This window comes from Paralichthys olivaceus, chromosome 6 (assembly GCF_024713975.1).
Source record: "Paralichthys olivaceus isolate ysfri-2021 chromosome 6, ASM2471397v2, whole genome shotgun sequence".
NCBI classification, from domain to species: Eukaryota; Metazoa; Chordata; class Actinopteri; order Pleuronectiformes; family Paralichthyidae; genus Paralichthys; species Paralichthys olivaceus.
The window spans coordinates 1,753,400-1,767,319 of record NC_091098.1 but is presented as its reverse complement, the minus strand read 5'-3'; the positions used below and the strand labels follow the sequence as shown (position 1 = coordinate 1,767,319).

The 13,920-nt window shown below is 39.0% G+C and overlaps 1 long non-coding RNA gene across 1 annotated transcript; it reads left to right on the top strand.

The window, feature by feature from the left end:
- The first annotated feature begins 9,983 nt into the window (after nucleotides 1–9,983).
- On the top strand, nucleotides 9,984–13,269 carry LOC138410445 (uncharacterized). The gene is made up of 2 exons (XR_011243155.1): nucleotides 9,984–12,197; nucleotides 12,289–13,269. It is a non-coding gene; the product is annotated as an uncharacterized lncRNA (long non-coding RNA).
- The last annotated feature ends 651 nt before the right edge of the window (nucleotides 13,270–13,920 follow it).

Below are 13,920 nucleotides of genomic sequence, written 5' to 3'. Positions count from 1 at the left end.
AAATATAATATTTAATTTCCTTTTAACCTTCAGGGTGAAGAGGGAATACAGTACAAAAAGAGTCCTCCTTTTCTTGAACTATTCAAATAAAAGAACATATTTCATTACCTTTCCTAAGGTGGTCATTTTTTCATCTGTCTGTTAGTTAACAGGATTATGTAAAAGCTATTGGACAGATTATCACAAAACTTAGTGGAAGAATGTGGTATGGGTCAGGAAATAAGCAACTAAATGTTGGTGTGGATTCCAGTCAAGGGGCGGATCCAGGACTTCTTTCACTGTCTTAACCATTGTGAGAAATTTGGAAAACTTATGGGTTGATTTTTCCAGCGGATTTTGTGAATTTAATTGTGGTTTCATAAAGGGACTGTTGGGTTTTGGTAGAGCTTTCTTTGAGTGCCTTTCTAGTTCAAATTGGAATAGGGTAACATTCATTTAAAAGTACTTGATTAATAGCAATTTGTTCTATGATGAGTCTTCTTTGGGGCAGTCACAGTGGTGAATACACAGAACAGATTAAACACCCTCTGTTCTTACTTGAAACACAGATGTGTTAAGAGAGACATCCACACCAAAAAGGTTGAAGTAAAGCTGGGATGTATATGGGAGGCTGTAGATGACAAGTTTAGGTCACTACAAGTCATGTTGAGAATGGACACTGCCTCATGTTGTATCTTATCCCAGTGCAAGGGACAGGTTGGCATCAACAAAGGAAAATGATCAAGGGCTGATCACCAGTAGCAAATTTTAGGGATAATAATCGTAGCCACACAGAGAAGTCAAGGTACGAGCTGTTAAAAGAAAAGGCAGATGCTAGACAACAAGAACTTAGTCATGGGCTGATCACCACTCGGAGTAAAGGTAACTTATAATAATATTATTATTTGCAACCCAGAAGTATGGAAAAACCTTTTTGTTTTGTAGAATAATACCATTAAAAAACAAAACAAAAGAATAAATAAGAATTCTGCAGTATTCAGTCTCAGTCAACTGAGATCCAAACTAGAGATTAAAGGTACAGTGCGTAGAATTTTGTGATATCTAGTGTTGAAATTGCATGTTGCAGCTGAACACCCCTCACCTCACCCTCTCCTTCCAAACATGAAAAAGAAACTGTGGTAGCTTCAGATGTCATAAAATCTCAAAAGGTGTTTAGTTTGTCCAGTCTCGACTAATTTAAAAAACATGGCGGCCTCTGTAAAGAGAGGGTCCCCTCAATGTAAATATAAAGTATTTGAATATAAAGGGCCTTTTCTGGGGTAAATAAAACTACAATTCATACAATTTAGATTAAATGAACAAATGAAAACATCATGAGAATTATTCTACATTAAATTTCTGCCAATAGTTCCCTTTCACCTAAATCTTACGCACTGGACCTTTAAAAGTGTAAGACTAAGTCTTATATTTTGTATATAAGAAAACCTAACAGAGACGATCCACCAGAGCGGAGTGTGTTTAACAATTCATCTTATGGCTTTAAAGGTAACTCTTGACCTGGTTCAAGAAAATAATAATTTCATTTATTATCACAAAACCTAAATCCCTCAACAGATGGTCAGATCTTGACATTTATTTCATTGGCCTCATCAACTTTGTCCAGATGAATGCCTCACCAAAAATGTATATATCTATTTCAATCAGTTCCTTTACAACCGCCATCTCAAAAAAAAAATCTAACTTTATATGGAAAAAACACTCAGGACTTACCCTCCAACCCCCTAGTCACAACAGAAAATGCCCCAACATCGTCATTACCTTTGCATTCTGACACATTGAAAAACCCATAACCTATTTGTGAGGAATCCTATAAGAAGATTAGATACAGCATTAGATAGGCAGGGCAGAACCTGGCCTTAGAATCTGGAGGAGAGAGAGAGATTAGCAAAGTTATGGATATGTATAAAATCTATATAATGTGTATTAGGTATAATATTTATAATGACAAGTGAATCAGGGTGGATCTACAGGGGAGGCAGGAGGGGAACAGGGACAAAGGGCATGAACACATACAGCCGTAACAAAACCAATTTTTTATTTACAGCGCTGTCGTCTCTGTCATTCTCTGCATTAACCACAGGAGCAACAACACATTACCACCAACTGCATTTTCTTTTATTGGTGGTACCGTTGCTGAGGCCAGTGATACGCATGAACAAGCTAAGAGAGCTAGTTCATTGAAGGTGTTCATATTTTTGGTGGATGGTGAACTGTGGAGTGACTTGGGAGCAATTGACTTGGAAGCAAGTCCCCTGATTTGACACAGTTGCCAGTTTCAGTTCATTTTGGCATGCCAGTTAGTTTTGGTGCGCAAGTACAGACTGTAATATTGCCCCATGTAAGAGGTTACTCTATATGCACAGTCAATATTGTCCTTTTTTTTCTGGGCACTTATTGGTTGTGCATTGTTTATTTCAATCATGACAGTAGTAAATTATTCTTTTTAAGCATCGTCTGAGTTCTTGGATCATTGCACAAGGGAGCAGTCGATTAAGATAGCTGATTATTTGAAAAATAAGTGTGGGTAATGAAATAAAATAAAAATTGGAGCTATTGTTAAAGCGAACTTGTATTCAATAATTATAATCCTATACTGAATTAGACTGAGGATCCTTTGTCTCAGAAATGGCTGCCTGATTTGGCTTTGAATTTTGTGCTCAAATAAATATTGTTGTAGTTGTAGATGCAGTTGAAAAAGGAGTAGAAATTGGCTCTGGAAATAGTACGTCAGCAAATAGAGTGCTGACTAAATGTAATGAAAAAGATGTGTGATATGTGTGTATGTGATGTTTTTCATTTTGTTTGAGCACATTGCAGACACACAGAGCACACGGAGGCAATCTTTTGTTGCAGTGTGCAATGACCATCCAGGTGTTATAGGTTTTTCCTCTGACTGTGATGGACAGTAAAGTCTGTTGTGTTAAAATCCAATGAATAGTTCAGAAATTGGGAAAAAGGTGACAAAACATACATGGACTTTAACCGGGATTTGCTGGATTTAGTGATTTGCTGGAGTTATTGATTTAATTTTACCATTTGTGTAACTATTCATGCTGAAACAGTTTTTCAGTTCAGTTCCAGAGTCAAATGCACTTTATATATGTGAGCAAGAAGGGAAGACTGTTGCAGAGCCAGAGCAGCCCTCTCTCCTCTGTCCTCATCCTTCTAGACCCTCTGCTGCATTTCATGGTGAACCACCAGATCCTAATTGCCTCCCTTCAGGATCTGGGTGTGTCAGGCTCTGCTCTCTCCCTTCTCTCATCCTACCTAAATTGGCTCAGTCATTCACTCTGTGTTCTTCCTCTGGCTTCCAAAATCCTCTTCTGAAGATGTAGTCTGACTTCAGTCATTACAGTGATTTTTTTTCAGCTTCTTCATCGTCACTGCACTAATCTAGAACATCTTCCTATTCCGTGAAACTGCGACATTTTGCATTCAGCAGCAAAGCTCACGCTTCCCTCTCCATGGCTGACATCATCAATAATTGAATAAGAAAACATGCTTTGTGAAAACATATCCAAGAACAAAGGGAAACCTGTTTCATTGTACAAAGAAAAGAATGTGACACAGTGGGAGTCACCACAGTTTTTCATGGGAAACGTCGAACAGCTTGAATTTACTGGAGTCGTTTCACTTATTTGGTTGGAAGCTATAAGTTATATTGCATGAATGTGGCAATATCAATATTTGGTATCAACTTCAGTTATGATATATCATTCCAGAACATGAACCTTAGCTCAGAATAAAGTGAATCTATGAATGATTAAAATACATGTTTTTTTAAACCACTAATAATAATACCAATTTCCAATATCATACAATCATGATACTTACTGATTTGTTACAAATTGTAACTTTTCTACCAGTGTTGTGATTCAATATTAGGATTTATTGTAATTTTTCTTTTATATATAACATGAATCCAGACAATGTGCTAATTGCTGCTTAATCGCTGTCCATCATAGAAGTCTGTGAACTGATGTTCTGATGTCTGTTTGGGACAAATAAGCTGTACAGGGAGCAGTTATTTTCAAAACTGACTCTCGCAAATATTTCCTGATTGAACAGTTCATCACAAAGATGATGTAATGCATAGATATTTGATGGGGGGGGGATTAAAAAAGGTCAATTATTATTATTTAACTGCTATGTTTACACATATATATACCTGAAGAAGGTTTTACTAGAACATTATATCAAATGTTATTTAATTCTGTATAGACAGTGAGTGGGTGTTTTATCTTCCTCCTCTTCCTCAGGCAGGTCTCATCTGCCTACACACCCGTCATAAAGAACAATTAAGTCTGTACAAGAGCTTTGATGAATTATATTTAGGTATCAAAATTATGCTCCAAGCACATGAGGACATATCCTGTGTATGCCTTTTGTACCCAAGCATTAGCAGGTTCTGTGAGACTGCAACTTTCACAGTGAGACCTACGATTAGCACCTGTCTTTTAGCCTGAGGAGGATAATACCAGCCGCGACCACAGACTGACAGTGATTGAATCAAAATTACAGATCCAATATAGGTTGGCAGAGCATTAGCTTGCAAATGAGGCTTTCTAAATTTATTTTACAACACAGAAACGTTGCAGTGAGTGGCAGCAATTCTGCCTTGACATCATCTCAAATGTTTGCCCCTCTAGTGGTTTTCTAATGGTCCTACTTAAATAATACCTTGTTCTGCTTCATACTGAGTCTGGCAGCACTGTCTGACAAGAAAGGTCATTTTCCATTGAAGTCGGTGATGTCAGCCATCACTGTTGCATGTGCACAAAGCATTCAAGTTAGGGTTGCAGCAGTATCCCAGTTTCATTCTAAAACATTGTATGGAACTTGGTGGTTATATTTCTTTGGATATCACAAAAATAACAAGGGGTTTACCTCGAGAAAAATATCAGTCTGTCTGAGGAGGGTACCTCTCAAATATGTTCGCCCAGCTTTGAGCTCAGTGCAGATAAAACTGTGTATATTAATCTAATCCCTGAAGAAAATGTGTGAATGTTTAAATGATGAAATTAGGTAGAAATGCTATTTATGTTACTTTTCATATCATGAATGCATACTGGCTACATCTGCATTGTTTGTATAGTTGGTAAACTCTGACTTAAAAATACACATGTGACCCCATGAATAAACATGTGAGGAGTAAATGAATCCTCCTATTACTCCTTTTATAGTGAAATCAACTCTCTTCACATAGACATCAAATCTGTGGTCTGTAGACACTTTAGTGAAGCAACTTTGAGATACCTTGAGCTGTATCTCTTGTATGAAAGGTGCTATACAAATAAACTTTATCATGGCAATTAATAGAAGAGACAGGATAAGTTTGGCTGTACTGTTTTACAACTTTGTTTTTGTTGCTGTGGTATTTTTCACTATTTTTTAGTTTTTAGAGACTAAAAAATATATTGATTAATGGAGAAACAATCACCAGATTCATCTATGATGAATGATAAGTTGCAGTTGAACACAAAAGGGTAGAGAAGAGCTCTAACTTAACCAGTAAACAGTAAAATCTACTAAATACATTAATGCATAATAATAACTTTATTGTAGTATGACAGTCTAAGCTTTAAGACCTATTAATACTTTTACTTGACATTTTCAATGCAGGAGTTTTACTTGTAACAGAGTAACTCTTAGTGTGTCCTCTACCACTATGGTTAACCTGCAAATAAACATGATCAACCAAAAAAACAACTTTGTTTTTATTCCCTGATGGATCATTGTAAATGATAATATTAATAAAAAATAACCGTGAACTGTATTTTTCTGATGGTTGACAAACTGTGAAAATCTCAGTTCAAATCTCCCTAATTCAAACGAGGTTACACATTTTCCAATTGGGATTTTTGACTTTGTGGACAAGTGTCATCAACATGTGGCTGTCACTCCACCATTTGAATTACAGGGCCAGAGCTGCCTGCTCCATCCAGTGTGAATCTATTCAGGCGGTGTGAATCATAGACAGGATGTCATCACTTTGTTTGGAGGAGACAACATTCTGACACCTTGGATAAGAGTGACGGCATGCTGTTGGTCTCCTGAGAGACATTTCCCTGGCAAACAAGCATACTGTCAAACTGCATGCGCGCGCACATACAGATAAACAATGTGGGCAGATAACTTGAGCAAGCAGACAGGCTCAGAACCAAAACACACACACACACACACAGACTTTACAGTAGGCAAGATTGCCAGGTCCAGGCACCACTGTCACACCTCTGTCTCTTCCTCCATCTGTCATTGTCCATGACAGCCAGAGACGAACCAGTCCAACCATTAGGTGCTCAGCAACATCTTTTTATTTAATACAAAGAGAACTGACAGAACACTTAACTTAAAGGGTCCAGCACTTTCTGCTGGACCTTTAGCTTCGCCCAGTCTCTTCCCCAGTGTGTTCCACGAGGCAGCTCTGCTGCTGCCTTTTCAAGCATGAGGATCAATCAGCTAACAGCTCTCACCTGTGCTGACTGATCCTCTGTGGTGCAGGTGACGGTGCTCTCCCAGCCCCTTCACCTCCACAGTTGTGCTTTTGGGCATTCAATAAATGTGGCTATCAGAGAAATATTAAATATTAATATTAGAAATATTAATATGAAATAATAATTGGATTGATAAAAGATAAATAGGGGCACCACCCTTCAAAGGAAGGGAAAAGATAGCCAAATTATTGAATAAGTCTCATGAAATTACTGACTACAAATTTGGAACTCTGATTAATAATTAAATAAATAACTATAACCAAAATTACCACATCAATAGCTAGCAAAGTTGAAGGATATGGAGTTCTCATCATTCCACCATCTCTCTCCAAATGTGCATGTCTATGAGCCCTTTGTGTGTGTGGGATTGTTTTTCAGGGTTAAAAAAAAGTGCATCTAAAAAAACGAGTGTAAAAAGAATTTACCCTTGAGGGATCAATAAAGTATCTCTTCTCTTTCTTGACAGTGTAGAGGTTGGCAAAATTCACACTTATGCAACATTAATAAAGACGTGTTTTAAAGAAAAACATTTATTATGAAAAAAATAAAAGTATAAACACACAAACTAACAAAAGGTGTACTTACTATATACAGATGTGTGTGTGTGTGTGTGTGTGTGTGTGTGTGTGTGTGTGTGTGACTGAGATTCAAAATGGCAGCTGGCCACTATGAAGACAAAAGGCCCCCTGGAGTGGTGGGACCATGTGGCTGAGATCACATGTGTGTGTTAAGTTTGTGGAGATGAGTGTGTGAGGTGTTGGTGCCAGGTTAAAGAAAGTAGTTAGATGCATGCAAAGAAAATGAAAAGCCTAACAGAACTAACATTAACTTTCAAATAACAAGTAACACGTGTTGTGTTGTTGACGTGCTGACGTATTGCGGTGAGCGTATTGTGTCACCTCCTTGTTTTGAACTCTTCTCTTTTTCGTCTCTCCCTATTCTGCTAATATCTGACTCACTGAAGCTAATTTTGAGTCACACTCACAGTTTTACTATTCCTTACACTCACCTCTCCCTCTCCTAGCGACTCATTTGCTAAATCACTGTGATTTACACACTACCCGTGTTAGCTTAGCAACTTAGCATTAGCAGCTAACAATGGCTTCTCCCTCTCCCTCCCCTGCTCTCTCCTGCTCAGTGTGCTTGATGTTCACTCACTCCTCTGCCTCCTTTAGCGATAACAGTATGTGTGTTAAATTTAACTTATTTGCCAGGATGGAGGCGAGGATCAGCCATTTTGAATCGCGGCGACATAGAGTCCTATTTAAAACAGCTGGCTAAGGGTAAGCGTAAGTACAGTAAGAATGTTATTCATGTCGGCAGTAATGACCTCCGACTACGTCAGTCGGAGGTCACAAAAATCAATATTGATTCGGTGTGTACTTATGCAAAGACAATGTCGGACTCCGTAATTTTCTCTGGACCCCTGCCTAATGTTTCCAGTGATGACAGCCACACGTCATCCTTTCACCGCTGGCTGTCGAGGTGGTGTCCAACAACGTGGGCTTCGTAGATAATTGGCAAACTTTTTGGGGGAAACCTGGTCCGATTAGGAGAGATTGTATTCATCCCACTTGGAATGGAGCAGCTTCCCAGGTTCCCCAAGAGGAACCTGGTGTTGTTCTTATTTCCTTCTATTAATAATGAATAATAAGAGGTTCTGGCATTTCTAAGTGCTTTCTTGTAATATATCAAGCTATCCTTCCAGGCTAGGTGAAAGTCATGTTTAGCTGTTTAACTTTGTTTAGATAAGTGCTATACAAATGCAGTTATTATTATTATTATTATATTCTCCCCTGCTTTGTAGCATTAAATGGATTCATTTTCAGATCTTCTGTCAGTTGTTTAGAAGATCTTGTTTCTGTGTGTCACATAATTTATCAGGCTCTGTAAATTCATTTTTGGAAGTCTCTATGCCAATCTAACAAATGCAGCAAAGACAAATGTACTAAACTAAGCCTTGCATTTTCAATCATGAGGACGTACACACCAGCCTTCCATTTCCAGCATGTCAGGAAACAAAGGCAACAAACATGACTGTCCTTAGGGTGGACTCAGCAGAGATGAATCAGGACAAGATTGTCCTGAGTATAAAGTCAGAAGAGATATATGAAGAAAGATTATCCCTAGGACAGAGTCAGCAGTGACAATTGAAGACCAGACTGCCCTGAGGAAAGAGACAATTGAAGACCAGACTGTCCTGGGGATGGAGGAAGAGGCAAAAGTGTTTCAGGCTCCATCTCCACAGGCAGAGGCATGGACTTCTCAGTCCACAGGAACAGTTTGCTAGGGAAGGAAGTTTCAGCACTGAGGATTCTTCAGTCGAGTGGTAGCCAAAAGGTCAGCGACCTTGAGAGAGCTGTCCACACTGAAAGAGAAAAAAGAATGGAGGCAGAGACATGCCTCGCCAGAGAGATTGAGGAAACATCCAAAATCCAAACCTCCCTGGTTCAAGCCCATGACCAACTGGAAAAGTCAAGATGCCTTTGGGAGCATGACAAGTCCCAAATCTTGGCTAAACATAGTCAGGAAACCTCCAGGCTCAAGGCAGCTCTGCTACAGGAACAGGAAGGAGGAAGGAAGGAAAGACTCCAGTGGCAATCAGAAATGTCCACACTTCAGGAGGCTCTCAACACCACTAAGCAAGCTCTGGAGGCAATGGAGGAGGATAAAGTAAAGTGGAGCGAGGAAATGATTAGGAGAATAACAATCCTAGAAGAGATGATGAAGGTGATAGAGAGCAAATCAAAGAAACCGTCTTTGCTGAGACGATTCCTCCGGCTCTTTATTAGAACCAGGAAAACAAAGTCTTGCACTTAATCACTGTTGTGATTATGTACTCATTAAACGTGGCACCATTAAATGTTGTGCTTTTGGGCTTTCAATAAATGTGGCTATCAGATAAATATTAATATTAAAAATATTAATATTAAATAATAATTGGATTGATAAAAGATAAATAGGGGCACCACCCTTCAAAGGAAGGGAAAAGATAGCCAAATTATCGAATAAGTCTCATAAAATTACTGACTACGAATTTGGAACTCTGATTAATAATTAAATAAATAATTATAAGGAGGAGGAGAGGAGAGATGGGTGGAAAAGAGGGGAGAGAAGAGAGAGGGATAGTGGGGAGGGCGGCGATAAAAGACCGGGAACACTTGAGCACCATCAGGTATTAGATCTGACTAGTTAAAATGTAAACAGTGTAAAGACATTTAATTATTATTGATAACAGACACAATTCATATTATAATGAATTACTGATATATTGTAATTAATAATAGTAATAATGGTAAAGTTGTTGTCCTGAGGTTCCGGGGTCAGAGATATCTGAAATGAGAGAGAAAAATGGAGAGAGAGAGACTATGGGAGTACAAAGTGAACGAGTCATTGACATGTATTATAATAAATAAATCAATGAATGTGGGGGGGGGCAGAGAGACAGAGAGAAGTGGAGAGGTCCTCAGTGCATCATGGGAGTTCCCCCAGCAGTCTAGACCTATAGCAGCATAACTAAGTGATGGTTCAGGACTCACCTGATCCAGAACTAACTATAGGCTTTATCAAAGAGGAACGTTTTAAGTTTAACTTTAAATGCAGAGATGGTGTCTGCCTCCTGAACCCAGAGTGGGAGCTGGTTCCACAGGAGAGGAGCCTGGTAGCTGAATGCTCTACCTCCTGTTCTACTCTTACAGACTCTTGGAACCACAAGAGAGCCTGTGTTTTGTGAACGAAGTGATCTGTTTGGATAATATGGTGTTATGAACTCTTTGATATATGAAGGGGCTTGATTGTTAAGGGCTTTAAATGTGAGGAGCAGGATCTTGAATTCTATTCAGAATTTTACAGAGAGCCAATGTAGATAAGCTAAGACAGGAGTAATATGATCTCTCCTTCTACTTCCTGTCAGCACTCGTGCTGCGGCATTTTGGACCAACTGGAGGTTTTTCACAGTCTTCCTGGGGGATCCTGATAATCAGGAATTACAGTAATCTAGTCTAGAGGTAACACACAGGTGTACTATCACATTCAGTGAGGCTCTATGAATGTGATGGTCATAACTGTGTTTACCTACTTTTTAGAAGGTGGAAATAATCAGGGTGATCAACAGGTGGAGGAACACAGGGCAGGAAGTGAAGTTCTCTGAGAAGACACAAGAGGTGAGGCAGCTGTGGCTTAGGGGGTAAAGTGGCCATCCTCTAACCATAAGGTCAGCCCTCTTATAGACGAAGTGCTGCACATAGATGCACTGTTTGAATGTGTGTGTGAGTGGGTGAATGGTAACTTTACTGTAAATGCTTTGAGTGGTCATCAAGAGGAGAAAAGCTCCATCTAAATACAGTCCATTCATATAGTCTGGAGGATATTGCACCTTGTTAACCCAAATGAAACAAATTGTGATTTGTGAATATTGGCTATGCAAAATAAAATGTGATTGATTGATACAAAAAACATGAAACGAGAAAACATTCTGCTGAAATAAAAGACTGGATGGGAAACAACTTTCTCCAACTAAACCTGTCCAAATCCAGTGTAACTGTCTTTGGTCCCATCTCCAGCAAGAATGATATGATGGCAAAATGGTAAGCTAGAACCATTTACCAAGTCCTCAGCTAGAAATCTGGATTTGGTTTGTCTCAACATTAAGAAGGTTGTGCAATCATGTTTTTATCATTTAAGAAACATAGCCACGGTTAAATCTTGTATCCCTCACATAGACCTCGAAAGACTCATTCCTGCCCTTATTTCCTCTCACCTCGACTACTGTAACTCCCTTTATAGTGGTCTTACTCAGAAATCAATCCACCGTCTACAGTGAGTCCAGAATGCTGCAGCTCGGCTTCTAACACAATCCAAAAATGTAACCATATCACCCCCCATTTAAGCACCCATGTACTGGCTGCCTGTTTATTTGAGGATTGATTAAAAAATACTTTTAATTACTTTAAAAATCCAGACAGGCTTCTCCTCCCTATATTTCAGAACTTTTATCTCCTTACGAGCCAGGACGCAGTCTGAGATCCTCTGGTAAAGCGTTTCATACATGATGGTTTATTTTGCTTGATAGTGACAATTGTTTGTACACTGCTTTTCTCAATGCATTGTGGGAAACAACGAGTCCACTATATAGGGTATAAAAATGTTCACCTAAAATTCGGGACAACACTACAAAATTGCAAACTCACCATATAGTGAACTATATAGTAATCAGTGATTGATTTCAGACACAGCCCACGTGTCCCGGATGTTACACATGTCCTGGTCTCCCCTCATGATTGTGGTGATGGTGGTGAAGGAGGTTAGTGGTGATTTGATCCAATCTGTGGACAACTTTGCAAAGTTCAGTTATCTGGTCCCTGTCAGACTTTTCATACCCAAACACAACCATGCAACACAAGTAGAGGCAAACTGTGTTATGTCACAATCACCGCATTTTGCAACACAGCACTGTCCAAATGATGAAAAATATTTAAACAAGGTATTATTCACATTACATTTCAAGTTAGTCCATTTCATATATTAATTGATGTATATATATATATGTCTAACATCCAGAGAAGAAATATGAGGAGAGTTTTGTGACCACCCTGTCATGGTTCCAGGTGAAAGAACTGCTGGCCACTGATGACTTCAAGCCCAACTCAGCCATGGTGGTCTTGGACTTCCTCATTAGACATTCATTTATTGAGCCTGACACAGGTTTGTGACTCTCCAGACAATTTCCATTGTGAGAGTAAATTGTAAAATCTGTTTACAACTTTAAAAGTCTTTGTATTTCATCCCCTCTCAGAGCCATACTATCAGGAACTAGTGGCAGGACTCCATCGGACACTATAGAGCGGAGCTGAGGACTGACGCCAGTGATGCCACTGTGTTAGATTTAGCTCCTTTCAGAAGTGCACTGAAGTCTGGAGCTCCTCCAGACTTCCTCCGGAGGGGCTGTATGTGTGAATGCAAATATGCAAGTGAGAGCCTCCGGACTTTTTCCAGAGTTGCTTTGGCCAGCCCCCTAGTATAAAGTCTGCAGAAAGTCCAGAGGAACTGATGTGAGAACACAGCAGGAGATCGTCCACAGGATTCATCGAATGTGAGTGGGGGTGTTGATGGTGTTTCTAACACACGACAGACTGAAAATAACGTTATATCCTGGGTCTGCCTGCTGCTCCACCCCTCACCTGAATCCTCTATAAGATGTATGTGTTGTTGTGAATACGTCTGAACGAAGAATCTGTTGCATGTGAAAAGACAAAACTGCAGAAAGTCTGACCCAATTCTGCGAACGTCCTCCAGAGGTCATGTCTGAAAATGGTTTTATTTACGTGTATGTCAGCACAATAATGTGATCTTAACAATTTTACAATATTAACTTAGTATTTAGAAATGTGAATTTAAATTATATTGTACTAATTAGTGACAGAGATATAAAGACTCAATCAACTCACCTCTACAGACACAAGAACTCTGCAAGCACATGACAGTAAGTGGTGAAGAGAGGGTTCATAGATTGGTGCTGCACTGCACTCACCAAAACTGGTTTGAAAAGCCTGGGTGGAAATGTTTGATCTCTGCCACTTGTCACACATACTGTCACTCATTACGAGAATGAGCTTTGATCTTTCAGTCAGAACAGAGGAATCTGTGCCCACAGAATTCTCTTAACACAGCTAATAGATTTTAAAAACATTGTGATGCTGCTTGTAAAACTGAGAATGTTAACCCATCTCTACCAACCTCTGCATATGAAATGAAAAATACATTTTCTCAGTTTTAATTCTGTGTCCATGTGTTAATTATTTTTACATCCAAGTCCCTGTCTTTTCTACAGAGCACCGGGGGAGTCAGATAGAAAAGTACATATATCGAGGCCATGTTTTACTTCATTGACTGCTGGTACTACTGATGCATGTGTCTAAGATACTGTTTGTAACCACATTTTGATTAATTTGTGCACATGAGATACGTGTAGAAAAAACAGTATAACTGCAAAACCAACAGTTACAGTATGAAGGTCAAAACAATTGAACAATCAACTGGCAAAACTTAATGAAGCTTTTCATAACCATAAGCTAAATATGGCTGTACCAAACAATTAAATGGAAATGGGTATGAGCCTGACACATGGGGTACCTTGGAAACTTTGGGATTTTGATGGACGAGTGATGGACAATAGCATGATTCGTCATAACTGAAATGGTGTTAAGAGAGAAAGCACAAGATGCCAGAGGCAGAATTTGGTCATTCTCGGTTACAATTTATTTCCTTTAGAATACATTACAAAATACAACTGGAGAAATGTCAGGATACATTTGTATACAAAAGAATATTACAAATGTCCGATCCATAAGGAGTTGCTTGCATTTTGGATTTAATAAGCTGACATCATATATTTTAAAAAGTGTTAACCACACCGACCTCTTGATTT